At 32.0% G+C, this 15,656-nt stretch overlaps 2 non-coding genes across 2 annotated transcripts; one reads left to right on the forward strand and one right to left on the reverse strand.

Moving 5' to 3' along the window:
• Positions 1 to 6,405: 6,405 nt before the first annotated feature.
• On the forward strand, positions 6,406 to 6,485 carry Trnal-uag. The gene has a single exon. It is a non-coding gene; the product is annotated as a tRNA-Leu (tRNA).
• A 451-nt stretch (positions 6,486 to 6,936) lies between these two features.
• On the reverse strand, positions 6,937 to 7,016 carry Trnal-uag. The gene has a single exon. It is a non-coding gene; the product is annotated as a tRNA-Leu (tRNA).
• Positions 7,017 to 15,656: the final 8,640 nt, after the last annotated feature.

The raw sequence follows: 15,656 nt of genomic DNA on the forward strand, positions 1-15,656 counted from the left end.
TCATTTAAAACGCTTAATACAGTCTAAGGATCCATCATTTCCCACAAAAAGGTCCTTCGACACAGAAGGACTCGCTTTTCTTAGGTTTTCCCCACGATTTTCCGTTTCCTTTTAGAGGAAAATACAACGGCCAGAGGAAAGGAAAAAAAATGCGCTCACGAAGCAACTCCTCGTGTATTCACGTTGCGAACGTCACTCCACAAAGGCAAAAACTCGGTTCGGAAAAAAACGTTCAGCGGCATATAAAGAAGCAGCAAAAATAGGGGACGAAAAACGAAAAAATTGTGAAAAAAACGGCCAGAGTTCGAGAAGGGCGGTTGACAGGCAGAGTCAGAAGTCGATGTGAAGATTATGTCGTTGCCAGACAATTTAGAAGTTTAATTTTATTAATTTAAAATACAAAGTTGAGTAATTTAATGTCAGTGGATTATGGTCTATTTTTCATTTGTGAAGGGCGTAATCTTCACCGTATTAACCTTAAAAATCAGTGCAAATGACATAGTATTATGAATTTAATAGCGCAACATTTTAATTTTATTAGTGTGTGCTACACTTCGCATTTGCATAACAAGTTTTTTTAAAATGTTTATTGGCATCCATTATTTACAAAACTAGCATTTTATTTTATATAGATACAGGGTATCCAAGACCTTGTCCTAAGAAAAAATAGAAAAAAATATCTCACGTTGATTGAAAATTATGAGCTGTTAAGTACAACCTGGAATTTTGGTGAAATTATGACCATTTTTTGGTCGTTGTGGTTAACTTTTATTAATTTTATTAACTCAAAGACTTTGAGAGGCTTTGCACTAGAGTAAGAGAGAAACATATGAACTGACATTTAAACATTTGAAAAACTTTTTACGTTTTTCTAAAATCTATATTTAATTCAACAAAATAAAATGAATAAGCATCAATGAATATTTCCAAAGAATATTTTATTACTTTCGACACACATCGACAACTCTATTTCGAATGATAGGAAGGCAAACGCTACAAATCACCGATCAGCCTGGGATCAAATAAAATACAATTGCTACAAGACGAGGGTTAGGACAAAGGACACGGAAACATTTTGCACAATTTCCTAGCAGAATACCGCATGCAATATATCAAGGTAAAAAAGCAGATATCCTGAATATGCTGCAGCAATATGATGTATGGGATATATCTAAAATCAAAGCGTTCGCATACCGAGAGAAAACGATCGGTCATCATTATTTTCAACTGGCGAAAATATTTTGTGCCGTAGACTGTAAGTATAAAACTGTGATATAGGTTATCTTAACCAGTTAACTGTGACGCAATCATTGGAATGTACGCAAGGTTTTGTGTCGTCAGAACCGAAATAAAATTTTATATTTGAGACAAAATACCACCTACAACTATTTATTTTATACCGGCATAACCTCATGATATTTTAAGTAGCTTGATATTGAATATTTTCAGTATAATTTGCTTCTTGGAATCAATTTTAATTTTTTGAAATTGGCGCCCGGGTCGTCGCGCAGGTGTCGATGCCCACAAGATGCAGAAATAAGAGTATATATGAAACCTTGCTCAGTGAACAAGGTTTAATACTTGAATATAATTTAATAACTTGAATGTTCTTTTTTGACTTGACACTTTTTTTAAATTAATCAACATTGAATATCATTTATCCTATTTCATAAACATTAATTGCCTTTCTAAATATTAAGACAAGAGCCAATATTTCTCGGTTGGCGAACAAATGGCAGAATTCAATTTTACAACTAAAACAGTGACTCCATTGTTCTCGTCGTGAAGAATAAATATATTGAAACCGATGTACGAATCACTATGTGCAAACTCAATGGAATCGTTTCGTCGACTTGAATTTAGAAATGGGATTCTCTGAGAAGTGCTTTAGAACAGATTCGACGTAGAAATATACATAAATCAGTGCTAGTTTGTTAAAAGATAATATTGTATATAAAATATTAAAAAGAAATTGTTACAAAGATATGTATTCCGAGAACTATTCAAATTAATTGTATTCAACAACAAAAACATAAACATATTGCTAATAATTTTGCTTCTTTTTCTAACTACAAACTTTCAAGTTTCAAGGGTTATATCTTCAGCTCATTACTACATTCTTACTACGTTATTCTCAGGATAACGTTCTATTAAAGAGATAGCTCATTCCTTACAAATGCACAGTATTATCTATATTAAATTATAGACTTATACTTCCCTTGCCTACGATACTAAAAGCGTGTTCCATAAGCATTAATCTACATAAAACCCCTGTGTTTGGTCTAAAATTTAATTGAATATTATGAAACAACCCTATAGTAAAAAGTTACATTTTTTCTGAAACTTTTTTACTACGTAATTCAATTTGAAATATGCTACGTAACAACACCGAAAATATTCGTCGCTGCAATAATAATTAACCGAAAATAAAACAGATTACAAAAGCTCTCCCATCGCGTGGATCGGTCTGCTATATAAAATCGCGCTGAAAAAAATAATTAAAATATAAAGTAAGTTAATCCCACAATTAAAAGTTACCACGGATTCTCTCTCGGCAGAGCACTTTGCATAGGAAGTACATATTCTTAGGGGTGGAAATAAATTTTGATCAAAAGTCGACATCGATGGATAAAAAATAGGCATTTGACTTTTAGGGGCCATAAGATTTTCCATTGCCAGTTGGAAACATATTTTTGATCTATATTTGTAAGTGAAAATGGACATCGCTACTGCATGATGTCTGGTTGTTCAGAGGTAGCGATAAAATTTAGATTTTGACATGATTACTTTAAACTTTGATACATTTTTAAATCCAATTTTAGTGATACTTATAATAACTAATAAATTTCTAATAGCGGTGCTGTCGAAAAGTCAAGTTTTGGATCACATGTACATTCACAAATACATAATTTTCGAATTTTGATACAATGAAATTATACTGTAGCTTAACACAGGTTTAATAAATCATTGAAAAATGAACTAAACAAAATTAAGTTATCTAATAATATTCGATCTTCGATTTCCCTCACTAAAAGCTCTTTTTCTGAGCGTCTTCAGTCGTAAATCCGATATGGCGTACTTTTTAAGCGCACTTTCCTAATTGATGAAATTAATCCTTACTTAGTCGTTTTGTGAATATTTAAAATAACATGTAAAAATATGTCGGAGCACTTGCTTGTGCATATTCATGATCGAAAGTTTTGCAAAAGGCACTTTGAATTTTAAACACTTTAATTATAAACTTAGATTATGCAACTAGATAAGAAGGTTGAGTTGTACTTGGATGGAAAGGTTTGGAGGAAAGATTTTTAATAACTTTTGGAAGCAGATACACACAGAGTGGATTAACATATTGTAATATAGAAAGTATTATATTGAATTTCTGGATTAAACCATAAGTAAAAACAATGCAACAAGTTTTGTTTCAGATGAAAGATGTGTAAATTTAGTAGAACCTAATATAAGCTTCTACGGTAACATATCTACCAAAGTTTGATGATTTATACCTTATGGACATTTTACACAGATTTCGTTTAATAAATGCACTTCAATTATCTCGTCGCATCCCTCTGGGTTAATTCCATGTTTGATTCGATTTGCGATGTCTCCCAGCCCCGTTTAATTTACCTGCAGGTCAAAGACGAAGTCAGCCCATTAGCCGAATAGTCATTGGCTTGTATTAAATTTGCTTACGCTGTGTTCTGGCTGTGTATTACGATATCTCCAGAAGCGTCTAGTCGTCGGTTTACCTGTGCGATCGTAATTTCCGTTCTGTTCAACACAGTGGCGGCGAATGCATAAATTGCCGAGGGAGGGTAAGGGCATGTTTCTATGAGCAGGATTAATGTAATTCGAATCGACATGTAATGTCAAAAAAAACTTCTTGATTTAAACCAAATCGGATGTTCTTGTGAGTAGAACTAATTTGATTCGAACTACACAAATACAGATTTGAATCAGGTCATTATTAATTTGAAAATGCGCCAAGGTAAATGATATATAATTTTGTATAATATATAAAGTTTTAAAATATTTGTTTATATTTTTGAACTTGAGTCACAGTCAATTCAAATGTGTTTTAAACGCACAATGTTAATGATATAAGCTATATGGACATATGACATCTAACTGTACTCATTGTAAGTATAAAATTTTTAAAATTATTTTTGTTGAGTTCTGGGACACCCTTTCTATATGATATCATGGGCATGTAGCCTACCTATGCAGTTACCATGTCGTCGAAGCTTTGATATTTTTATCGAAACGATTCGATCCGGTTTATCGCCGAGCTTTACAGCTTGCGAATTGGCGACTTTACGCTAAAACACGACATTTTTAACACTCAAATTTATCACCTGCTATAAGTATAACAGTTAAATAGTGGATTTGAAAATTAAATTATGTAGCACCGGGAAAATAAAATTCGTAATTGCAACTTTATGGATAAGTGAATGGAAAATATTTGTGATGAAATTTCGACAGAATAGCTTGAAAATAATAGTAGAATATAAAACTGAGAATTCAAAATTGATTTTAAATACATCATGCAGCTTTTGTTTAGATGTTGTTTTAACAATATCATCTGAACTCTGTAATAGTGAACTAGAATCTGAAAGCTGTTTTGGATGCAAAACTCAATTATAAATTCTCTCAAATTAAATAGTGCTAAGGTTTTAATGGATTGAATAGATTCTTGTAATGTTTGATTGTAAAATAAATATTAAAATATTTTTCTTAAAATATCCTAACTATTTTGTTTCATAAACGTATAATCATGAATGCAAGAATATGTATATACCACAAGTACGCTTCGGAATGTCTTCTGAAGTACCTACTATTTCCCGATTATAGTTCAGCACTGAACATTTCCATTACTATCGAGTGGTATAAAAACCTATATATTTATAGGCCATAAATTCATATTTCAAGTATTCTCTATCCACATTTTGTCGGAATGCCGCGCTCCGATGTTTATACAGCATTATCGAAATGCCGCATGGATGAACCCATTCAGCCTTCAGCAGATCATGAGGGTTCTCGTTAACACGTGTAGAATGTTTCAGATTTTTATGGATGAATGGAAGTAACACAGCCACTCGACGTTTGTATTCAAAATCGTGTAGGATGAAAAATTCCGTGACATCAATATTGGAAAATTGATAGAGACGAGGAAACACGCAGGTAGAATTATTATTGAATCCGAATTTTGACCTTGGAGCTTTTTGTCTTGTTTCTGGGATTGTCATTATATCATTTTCACTTTCTCAATTTTTCACTTTATATCTTGGACTTTACGACAACTTGCATTGAGCTTACTATCTATTAACTTTCTACAAAGTTTATATTTCTCGACGTTCCAAATGATTCTGAATCGTCTGACATCAAAATTAATAAGCATGAGTATTTAAAATTTGACTCTAAAGCGACAGACTCAAGTTCAAAATCAATTTGATAAAATTCAATAAGAACTCGAAGTCTTAATTAATTTGTAGGTGCTCACCAAATTTGGTTTTTAGAAGTAAAATATTTTCTGCATGTGAAAATTATCTAATCATTGGCCTTATTTACGTTCAATATTTCGGCTCCTGAAAATATCTTTATTACCAATATACATAAGACCCTTATTATATGCTCGAGTTGAAATGTTAAACAAAATCGTCATCCCATTTGGAAAATGTCACGAAGAGTTTAAAAATCCCTTCTCGTCTGTGCGAATCTTTCTCTGACACAGTATTTTCGAACAAAACTTTCAAACAGGTCACAACGCGGAAGGAAATGCTGGAAATTATATCACACGTTTCTGCTCTGCTCCCGAAATATGTGAAAATTCGGCGAAAGAAAAATACATTGTGGGGAAATTGTAACAGTATTTGGAATTATTCCATTTCTGATTATACACAGACGTTGATATTATATATTATCCAGTAGCATTTCATTTTAAAAGATCTTTACTAGACTACATTTGAAAAGATTCTTTCAGTTCGATGGCCGAAGCCTAAATGATTTCTAAAGGTGCTTTTGGCACCGTGACCGACTAAACTATTATATATTTTAGAAATTTTAATTTGACTAACAAAATGCTTAGTCAGGACACATTGAAACTTATAATTTCAGTGATTTACATCGTTTTACTAAATTACAATTACAAAAGAATAACATTACTTTTTTTTTAAATTTATTATAAATTAAAACCATACATAATCAAAGTAATTGCAAGAGTTATATAAAATACAAAGAGAGACATTACGAAAATTAAAAAAATAATAAATAATAAATAGCTCGAAGATGAAACGTATCTAGATTCGAAACGTCGAAATTCAGTATTTTCAAAAATCCTTTTGCCCTTATTCGAATTTGGGTTTTCGAAGCGCTGTACGGTAAGTTGCAAGAAGTTGTACCCTCAAGGGCAGCGTGGCCGAGCGGTCTAAGGCGCTGGTTTTAGGCACCAGTCCGAAAGGGCGTGGGTTCGAATCCCACCGCTGTCAAATAGTATTTTATTTTGGAAATAACATCAAACAATCAAATTAGTCATAAAAAATAAAAAATAGATGCGGATAAAATTATGCCATAAGACAATTTCTTATAACTTTATAACCGTTATAAAGGTATGAAAAAAAAATAAGTAAAGAATTAGGCAATCAATGATTAAAGATGATTGTTTTAAATATTTTCGAATAGATAATTATGAACACTGTAAAAATAAATTTCATCTATCATTCGTATTTTATAGACGAAATAAAAGTGTTTATAAGTATATTGTACTACAATCAACTTATGTACGTTTATAAGAAAATACAAACATTTTAAGAGTATAAACAGATCGAATGAAGTCATCAGGAACTATACCTCATTTTAAAAATTACATAAAAATAATGCCCATAAAATTACATACAAATTTTTGTATTATGACTAAAATTTTCGCCAAAATAAAATATTTGACAGCGGTGGGATTCGAACCCACGCCCTTTCGGACTGGTGCCTAAAACCAGCGCCTTAGACCGCTCGGCCACGCTGCCCTTGGAAGAGAAACTACTTGCAAAAGACCGCACCACACCATAGAGTTCAAATTTATTTCACAATTCAAGATAAGATTATTATTTGAATAATATCTACTATTATCTTAACAAAATCCAACGATAAAATATATAACGTAGCAATAATTCACAGTAATATTTCCTTTACTACCTACTAAATTCTTGGAAAACAAACGCGGCTGCCAAATGATCATTTCTCATATGTTATTAACAAAATTTAACGTTTGATCCTTAGCCTTGTTGATATTAAAACTTAATTCAAATATTATAAACGTTTCGTATCTCTGGAACAAAACTTATATGCGTTAAGCAATGCAAAACTTTTTAATGAGTAACTTATTACGTGTTGAGCACGAGGAGCATATTGCCTCGTTGGAGAAGAATTTGCATATTATGTGACTGAGAAATTCATGTAATAATATAATTATAAAAAATAAATTCATTTTAATAAGTAATATTCTTGGTTTCAAGAAATGTTAAATGTTAATACTTTATTAACATTAGTTTTCGAACACCAAATATTCAAGTTCAGTAATGTTACTTTTTAGGTGTATATCTTTAGAAGCTACCACGTTTAATTTAATGTAAAAAGTAGAACCAATCAATTCATGTAAAATTACGAGTCCCGTAAAATCATAATTTATTTCCAAATGCATTTTCAATTAGTACGCTCTATAATAATTCTCAGACTTGCTGGGGAATTATGAATATTTACGTCTTCATTAGAAGACTTCTATCCTATAATGCGCCGACTGGAGTTCATTTTTACCCTCGCCGCAATGAATCAAGTTAATTAAAGTACACAACCTATTCGGAAATATTCCGAATTTGCTGCTTAACGAGAATAATCTTTATGATAACAGGAGGAGAAATGAGTACACTCTGCCACGGTTCTTTTTTCGATTTTAAGAGAGAAAATGCAAATTATAAGCTTCATTTATTTAGTCCTAATAACTTCAGAAAAGAAGTTGTAATGGATTTTAAGAAATTGATTGAGAAAGGAGTAAAGAGTAAATGAATTGATAGAAGGAACTAATTAGTACTTATACAAAAAAAATCCAGGGACTCACTTTTTTAATTAGACCAATGGCCAATAAACAGTATTTTGAATATTGATTATAAAAATCAAATCAGCGTCAGTCCATTAGTACTTAATGCTTGTCGACCCCAAGGTATTACTTGGCTGTATTTTTTGAACAAATGTAAATTTTCTCTAAAATAAGTTAATTGGTAAACTTTATCACTTGGTCGTGAGATAGAGTGAGTTGGGCGTGACATTTGGTTTGCGAAATACGAGCTCGAATTGCCAAACAGATCAACTCGGATTCCGAGTTAATCTCTTTGCGCTTTAGTTTCTCATAATAGCCGTCCGACTGGGTTGTGACCTGGTCACAATAATACAATGAGATTAGAACCGTACGTTTCTGAGTAAATCCTTTAGGTCACTACAGTTGAGCACTCTTCAGCCATAAGAACTAACAATTGAGGATACTTGAAACGGGTAAAAACTTCCTATTATGTTCCAATAAATCATAAATAAATGATTTATTGATTTAATATAGTATTAAAGGTGTGAAGTAAAAGTTTTCAAAAAATTACAATCAGGCACTAATTTGAGCTCTATAAGCATTAAACGTCCTAAAACTGGTTGAAATATGCACATTCTACTATTACATCTGAATCAAATTTTGTTGATACATATACGCATTTCTAATGTTTTCAAGTGAAAACCACTTGCCCAGTCTTGCTGCATCAAAATAAGATAAGTATTAAGACCAGTATTAAATAATATTAATAAAATGTACCTAATAAATATGGTCTAATCATTGGACTATAGGCTAGACAATATAGTAGAAGAGTATCATTAGAACAACACAAAGTTCTGAATGCTGTTCAAACAAGTAAACAACGTATTCAAATTATTATTAATTTTGATAATTTTTCGTTAAGAATAATAAAAAATCAACTAATACAAATATGTTATTGTATTGTAGCACATTTCCACGAATTTTATTTTGTAACAATTTGCTCCTCTAACAAAATACTTTTTTCATACACGCATTTACTATTTACTTTGATTCAATAGATTTTATATATGTCAAGCAATTTCAAATTAAAAATTTCCAAACTTCTGCACAAAGCATTTACGCTCCTCGTCATTGAATTATATACAAAATTCGAACTTTTGCACATTAAATTAAATTCATAACGTTTCACAGAATTGAACACCCAAAGTTTTTCAATGGACGTTGGATGAAATAGTTTTATTAATGCAATATTAAAATATGTGAGTGCCGAGCTTTTGAAGTGTTTGAATCACTAAAAGGTGTGTTTTTAGCAGGGAATTGATGGAATTGGCATTCCCAAAATATTTTTTATGTGGTTTATAATATTAGAGTTTGAGTATTTGTGAATCGAGATAAGTTAAAAATATAAGTATGTATACACATAGTGAAATTTTCTTTTTCAATTTTACCCTGATAGTGTTCTGCCTTCTCTCAGGCAAGATTGAAGATTTTACCGCATTTATTATTGATAAATATATGTATGATACCGCATAAATTGTTTTGAATTATGATATAGTGTCCTAAATTATCTCATATTTTGGCAATTAATTTCATGTTGTGTCTGTCTGTATATATTATACTATTCAGATGGACTTGTCCCTAAATGGTATTAATAGTTACAGCCAAGACCGATCAGCAAACATGAATATCCTGCAATTGACGTGTCCTACAGTGAATGCTTGTCACAATTAAGTCTATTGATACATTCATAGAGTAAGTCTACATTATGTGTCTGGTTCCAATGAATAGACGTCTAAAGTTTAAACCGTTTTGAGCCCATATAGGCATTCACGATTTATCATAAAGCCATTGAAAACGACATACATTATATCTATATGATACGTTTTTGGTTATCCATTCATACCAGAGTCAAATCTAGAAGCCATTAAGAGTTGAAAAATAGTATAGTAAGAAGTCCAAATTTTCTACTAAAAATCGAAACATGTTTTATGACCTTTGCGTATCTTGTTTTTTGATAATCCAGAAATATTATATAGTGTAATGAACGGCATTTCGCTCAAAAATGCTTTTTACATACGATTTAATTCTGTTATACATTAGAATAGTATTTGTAATACTATTGGCGTGCATTTGTTGCAGCAGTGCCCCTGAACGAGAACTTTTACTTGATGTTATAGCTTTAAGTAAAAATTTTATATATTGCTTAATGTGTTTTAAAAAATATGGTCTTCGCAAAGGGATAACATATAAACATCTCTCTGAATCCGCATGAACATGCAAGATGTTCATATTAAATGCTTCATACGATTTATTATTATTAATCCGGTCCTGTGTACAAATATGCATGTTATATTAAAGTACATTCATAGTATCTATCGAGGTGTACATTCTCTAAGCTGATACAGTTTACTGGAACTTAATCCTTCGGTGGCGAACACGTTACACACGTAACCCTACAGAGGATTACCATATTGGAGAAGTATTTTCGCATACGTTGGATTATATTGAAGGGCGCCGATGGAATTTTAAAATATATTACAAAAATAATACATTAAAATATGGAGTTGTTGTAAAAAAATAATGTACAACAGCCATATCGATCCCAAATGTTCATTAGAAAATCTGCTATCTATCGCAGTCAATACCCAATACAGACATCCCCGGACAAACGAGCCGAATTTTTTACACGTTCAGGGCGTAACATCGATTCTTTAATCTGCCGACAGCCGAACATTGAGCCACCCTTTTCCCACCTGCTCATCCCCCATTTGGAGTAGTAATTCTTCTTCCCTTAATCCACGTTGCGACAGTGTCACCCTCGGTTAGAAGGCAGTATGCTTGACAGGTCGACCGAATTGATCTGAGGAAGACCGTCGATGTATGCCGACATTTCGTCTTAATGTCGGTCTATAACCGACATACATAGTGTAGAATTTAGGGGTAATGATACTCAGAAAGTTGCACAGGAGAATCTATTTGTAGATAGCTTGATGTCTGTTTATGCAAAACCGGAGAAATAGATCGACTCGTTTTCTTTACTGCAAGAAACGAGATTTGCGGTTTATCTTCTGTAGTAACAATGTAGGTATATTCGGATAAAAGTTAGATCATTTCATTACATACAATTATTTTTCTTAAAACATGTTTTCATTGAATCGAAATTGCTTTAGAAATAGGATAAATTTAGGATCTGTTCGAATGATATCAGACAAGAAACATGCTAATTAGTTTTTTAATCTTCTAATACTCGGGGTCTTGAATTCAAATCCCGCTATGGAGAACCTGATATTGCGCAGTAGCGATGTCTATTTTAACTTGAAAATATTCATTAAAAATTTGTTTCCAATTGGTAATATCCTTTTCAGGGCACTGCGGTATAAAATGACAATGGAAAACCTCACACTATTCTTCCATGAATCGAGCTGGAGTTTATCCCAGCTCAAGGACCTGCCCTAGGGCAGTAATACTATTATTTTATATGCAAACATCTTTATACACAAATATATAATACATACTGAAATCCCAATGCAGTGTTGTGTAACTAGAAATTTATATATAAATACGCAAATTTTTGTCAACTTATACAATAATGAGCAACAAGAAAAATCATCGACACGTGCCGAATGAAATATTGAAAAAACCTCCTGCAACTGAATATTTGCAAAACTAAATCAGACAAAACCTTGATTTGACTTGAAGATGTATATTACGTGAAAAGAAATGGAAAATTTTGTTAGGAAAACTCAAATCATATATTATAATTCAGCATTAGTACTGAAGATAAACATTAAATATTCCCGCAATCTTAACAATATTTTTACAAATTGCTTCCAGCAAATAATCCTCCTTCATTTGAAAAGTAAAGCCGAGAAAACTTTTACAAATGATTCTTTACAAATCACACGGGATAAAGAAAAATACTTCAGGAGAAACTTCAAGAGAAATATGACTTTTTTCAATTGCTGAGCATAACGTTTAATAATAAAAATATGCGAAGGATTATATATAACAGTACTCTCTCGGTTATTACGTTGATTTATTGGAGTATTTGCATTCGCAATAAATGCTAAAACTACTTGAATCTGTAAAAAGATGTTAGCGCATAAGGAGCAGCAAGGTTGTTTTAAAATATTTGTTTTATATAAGTGCAAAGTAAGATGATTATTGAAGTTGTATCTGAGAAGAAATTATACGGAATGTAAAAAGTTCAAGTAAATTAATAGAGCAATTCACCTATAAAATGCGTTGTTATGGCAACTAGCTAGTATTTGCAGTTGACTGAATCAATATGACTGGAACGTTTTTTGAATAATTCTAATCGGATGTACTGATGATTCTTCCAAAATGGGTGGACCAATCTTTGCGAAAAACTAATCAGCACGTCTCTTTAACAATAGAAAATAGATGCTTTTAGAATAATTCAAATCGGTTGATCTGTGTTCACACAAACCTTGACATTTATAAATACATATACACACACCAAGATACATTTTTTTTAAGGTATGCCAGAAAATTCAGGAGGTCGTAAAACGTAAAAATTATAGGAACACATTCGAGTGACAAGGCAAATTATTAATTAATGAATTAGTACGACAACGACGATCATATACTGTCTATGAGACCATATACCCCCACGTCTACGTATAAAATATTCCACACAAAAGGTTTTAATGAAAAGCAAAAGTGTCCTTATGAATAAAAGTATGTTTATATTCCACGGTACAAATCCCAGTACGAGAGTGCGCCCAATTGGCCAAACGGCACAACCTGAAATATCGTTTTATTCTTGCCGCGGACAACGGACGTTATATCATATAAATTGCATGAGGTGTAAGTTCGCGATTCCCCTGAGGCTCTGCGACGCCAGCCGATGAGTTAATGTGAAAACACACGGATACATAAACGAATAGGAATAGGATTCACGGCTGGGACGCGTCTCGGCTCTCAGTTCATGAATAATTTCGCAAAGTCGGGGACCGCGGCTGGCTGCGATACTACGGACGGAGTTACTTGCTGACTCTTGCTCTGACATTACCTTTGTCTGGTAATAATTTGACAGTAATATTATAATGGGCAAAGCAAATTTACTTATACCACGTTAAATTGTGTTAATAGTATGTACATTATTTGTTTCATAGCGCTATGCTGTTTTATCTTATATTTTTGAAATAAAACTTCTATAGGCGCGACTAGGGTGTAAATACCGTACAAATGCAACGTAAGTGCGTTACGGCTGAGTCGAGTGCCAATGATTCGTCATTCGCTCTCGATGATATCATTTCTATACGGGTCGATTGTTATTAGTCGTCGTATCATATGCGAGGCTTCTTTGTATGCGCGACTTTGTAAGTGCGTTCGTCACCGAAAGCGTGAAGCATATCGTTCATTTTTCGGTGTTTCGTGTCATTACATTTTAAGATTAAATAGTAGTACAAATCTTGAGTTAATAAAAAAATGTCTGGATCGGAAGAATATTTTATTCCGTCCCCCATAAATAATTATAGTGCAAAAATAAAACAAATGAAAAATCTGTACCGTGTAAGAAACGTAAGTTCATTGAAATAATTTCTATATCATTCGTAGTTTCTATAAATTTTTGAAGTTATTAAAATGGAAAATATTTTTTAGGCAAGACATATTACAACTGCTCAAAGAATGAGATTATATCGCCAGCGAAAAAGTAAAATAAATAATACAAGCAGTCAACGAATGTTTTTAATTTTAGTTACATGAGTTTCTTCAAACACTATTGTCACATGATAAGTGAAATTGTGAAAACAATATTTCTTTAAGCGTTGTTTAACATAATCCACTTTGTGAACGAATATTACAGAATTTATTAATCAGCAATTACTTCATTTTTTTAATGAAGATTCAAATCGTAAATGCTAATTACAATGACAAACCGATTATGTCGTTATGTCGTATTTAGTTTTTTTAGTTTTACTTCAATCGCGTGTGAACCTTACGCGCACTCTTTTTTAATTTGATGCGGTTTACTCTAAAAGCGTTATTGAGAAATTCCCTGGTATTTCCTTTGTCTGATATAGCAATGATGATAATTGTATTAAGTAATATATTTTATATTTTATTAATCATTATTTATCCGAACTATTAGATTTAAAAACTTGGTCTTTATTGTCTTTTTGTGTAACAATTTATTTCGTTAATTAAAACAGTAACAGTCTTGTGTCTTAGCGTAAAAATATTTTCTTATTTTTCACGGTACCAAAGTAAATGATTCTTTGTAATTTCTGACATGCTGGTATATTTTCTATTTCATAGTGAATTAATGGCGCAGCTCTAGCAAAACGCAAGGTTTATATTGTATTACACATCTCTCATTAAACGAGTTACGAGCTCAGAGAATATTACGAACTGTTCTGCAGAGTACTTATGTAAACAAATAGCTGAAAATTTTTACTCAAATTAAACTTATTTTTTATGTTAAAACACAGCTACGCCTATAAAAACCATGTAAATAATAAAAAAATGCAAACATTGGGATAGAAATTTGAATTTTATCATTTCTAAAATATTTCCATAAAGCACATGATATGAAGGAAATTTATACCGGTAGAACTAATAAAAGAGATTAATTTTAGCAAGAGAAAAAAATAAACTTGTTAAAATGAATCTAATCTGGATGTATGGAGTTCATGTCTGATACAAAAAAAATTGAATAAAAAAACATAATTATATTGATTAATATTTAAATACTTTTAGCTTCTCATATTCTTGGTTCGAAGCATTTTTCATGCAAAAGAAAGATATAATTTAAGGTACAATATGTAGGGATTACTTCCTCTAGTGCATGTGTGAGTGTTTACGTGTTGTTTGTTGCAAGTATGTATATGTGTATGAATTTCATCTCGAATCAATTTGAGTAAAATTTTCATCAAAGCATTTGCTACATAGTTGGCGCAGTTCGTAGCGCCTCACCGTGCCGTAATGACAGAATATCCATGGTAACGCGTTTATAGCCTCTATGTCAAGTTACAAAGTGCACAAGGCATCGTCGACGCTTTCATTTCATCGTTTGTTGCCTGATACAAATTACGGGGTATTCTTCAACAAAGGATCATTTTTTCCTTTTTACCGTTTGTTCGACTAGATCGTTCTTATTATGAAGTTTTTGATAAGCTTCAAAGATATTGTGCTCGTGAATTGCACGTTGGGAGATGTAGGGCGAAAAATCACAGCAAAGAAGCTAGTGATGATATAATTTCTTGGAAGAACTGTTCATAGATTGTTTAAGTATGGTTTTCATTATTGTCACATTGAAAGATGCGAATCAATTTAAAAAAAGCCCAGAATTTCAATTTATCTATAACTTCATATTTATCTAAAAATTAGGCTGGTACTAGTAATTAAATCAGCAACCATAGTAAGACGTGAATTCGCAACCACAAGTTCTGAGTTCGATACCCACCTTGGCTAGGTGGATATCAAGCAGTAAACTTGGTATATACAAAAAAACAAAGATAGTTACTATGCAGAATCGAAAATATCTTTCCTTTCAGACAACAAATCCTACTCGCTATATCAATGCAATCATTAGCATTTAAAACACCGTGTGTGCATTTTAAAAACT

This window comes from Ctenocephalides felis, unplaced genomic scaffold, assembly GCF_003426905.1.
Source record: "Ctenocephalides felis isolate EL2017-DRISC unplaced genomic scaffold, ASM342690v1 CF-g0.4_SCAFFOLD_03570, whole genome shotgun sequence".
NCBI classification, from domain to species: domain Eukaryota; kingdom Metazoa; phylum Arthropoda; class Insecta; order Siphonaptera; family Pulicidae; genus Ctenocephalides; species Ctenocephalides felis.